The sequence below is a fragment of the Peromyscus maniculatus genome, chromosome 15 (genome assembly GCF_049852395.1).
Source record: "Peromyscus maniculatus bairdii isolate BWxNUB_F1_BW_parent chromosome 15, HU_Pman_BW_mat_3.1, whole genome shotgun sequence".
Taxonomy (NCBI): domain Eukaryota; kingdom Metazoa; phylum Chordata; class Mammalia; order Rodentia; family Cricetidae; genus Peromyscus; species Peromyscus maniculatus.
In genome coordinates, this window is record NC_134866.1 from 21,158,271 (window position 1) to 21,160,364 (window position 2,094).

Sequence of the window (2,094 nt, forward strand, 5' to 3'; positions counted from 1 at the left end):
GTTTCAAAATGCCAGCAAAGGAGTCAGAGACAGCCCCTGTTCCCATTGTTAAGAGTACCCTAAGAATAGGAAGCCATACAACTCTCCTATACATACATGCAGAGGGCCAATGTCAGAACTCCAGTGCAGGCTCCCTGGTTGTCAATTCAGTCTCTGTGAGCTCCTGTGAGCCCAGTTTACTTGATTCTGTGGGTTCTCTTGTGATGCCCTTCACCCCTCAGAACATATGGAATGCTTCATGAATTTGTGTGCCATCATTGCTCAGGGGTCAAGATAAGCTTTTCTCTATCATTCCACCTTTAGTATATGCACTGACAAAGTGAGCACTCTTCCAATTTTTATTCTGAGATTCATTAAATACTGTCTTTGCACATCCAAATCCTGGCTTTTCAAAGATTTTCGGGGAAAGAGATTGTTCATGGAAATTTTCATGGGTATTAATGCCATGAAAACAAAACAAAACCAAAAGAATAGCTTGATTCTGAGCAACAATATGTTGATTACAATGTATCATCGCACACAGTTGAGACACAAAGAGAAAACCGTTGACAGTGGAGAGATGAAAATGGAGCATTGAAGTCAGAAATGAGTCATCTTTCTGTTCCTGCGTTTAAGAGTGAAATAGCAAATCTATTTTTCTCTTTAAACAGCTTCAATCAGAGCTCAGCACGACAGTATTAAAACATGAACTGTTTTGCTGAACTTCAATGGTTGAATAATATTAGAAAGTATTAAACTGTTTGGACTGTATATTTCTATTTTAAAAATATAACTATCATTATTTTTTTATTTTTACTCATGGTTTAAGACTTTCATGCACAGAAATAATATGTTTTAATCAAATAAACCCTGAATTTCCTACTCTCCGGTTTCTGATCTCCAGACCTCACTACTAATCTAGCCAGGGGATTCCATCGTTCTGGGCCCATTGTTAGCTGTGAAGTAATCCTTGGTCAGACACAATAATGTGTGGAGTAAAATTGTGGTGAATAACGTGTTCTTTAAGTACATATATGTTAGTTTTGACAGATGCATTGTATGCAGGAAAGGTAAATCCACAACCAGAATAGATATCTACTCCAGACAGGACAAGACATCCCTTTCATGGAGGAAATGGTCCAATGTAGTCATCTTGCTACCAAGTCACTGACTGGTCACCCTTGGAATGGAGCCATATGTGAGGCTGAGTGCTGGCGTCTGCTGGTAGATATGATACTCAGAAGCAGCTGTACCCAAATCAGCCTTGGTGAGTTGCTGTGGGATAATGTTTTTGTACACTGGTTTAATAAAACACTGATTGGCCAGTAGCCAGGCAGGAAGTATAGGCAGGATAAGCAGACAAGGAGAATTCTGGGAAGAGGAAGGCTGAGTGAGGAGACGCTAACCTACCATCCAGGAAGCAGCATGTAATGGCACACAGGTAAAGTCACAGAATATGTGGCAACATATAAATTAACAGGAATGGACTGAGTTTAAGTGTAAGAGCTAATCGGTAGTAAGCCTGAGGTAATGGTCAAGCAGTTTTAATTAATATAAGCCTCTGTGTGCTTACTTGGGGAATATGAGTGAAAGAGATTTGTTCCAACTGCCAGCAGGCCGAGACACAGGAAATCTTTTAGCTACAGTGAGTGATATTCCATGTTCTCAAGCTTATGCATAACCTCCATCTCTTCCACCATAGCAACATTTTCAATGTCACATTGATCAATGGCAGGGTGAAAGGGAGAAGAGGTTGACTGTTCAAGTATGAGTTATGCTATCATCTTGATTATTGAAATCTTCATCAGTTTAAGTTACTTTTTGATGAGCATTACATGACACACAAGTATCTCCATGTTCTTCACCCATTTGGAGAAACCTATCAACATGTTTTTTCTCCCAGATGTTTTTTGCCAATTTTCCAATCATACACTTTACATGTCACTGATCATGAAGCTTATACTATCTGGTTTTATATCAACTTTACATAAGCTAGAATCTTCAGAGAGGAAGGAGCCTCAATTGAGAAAATGCCCCACATAAGATCCAGATAGAGGCATTTTCTTACTTAATGATCAATGAGGGAGGCCTTGCCCAGCCCATGGTGTGTGGAGC

General features: G+C 39.6%; 1 non-coding gene across 1 annotated transcript; it reads right to left on the bottom strand.

The window, feature by feature from the left end:
- Positions 1 to 220: 220 nt before the first annotated feature.
- LOC121823008 (U6 spliceosomal RNA) lies at positions 221 to 325 on the bottom strand. The gene has a single exon (XR_006064303.1). It is a non-coding gene; the product is annotated as a U6 spliceosomal RNA (small nuclear RNA).
- Positions 326 to 2,094: the final 1,769 nt, after the last annotated feature.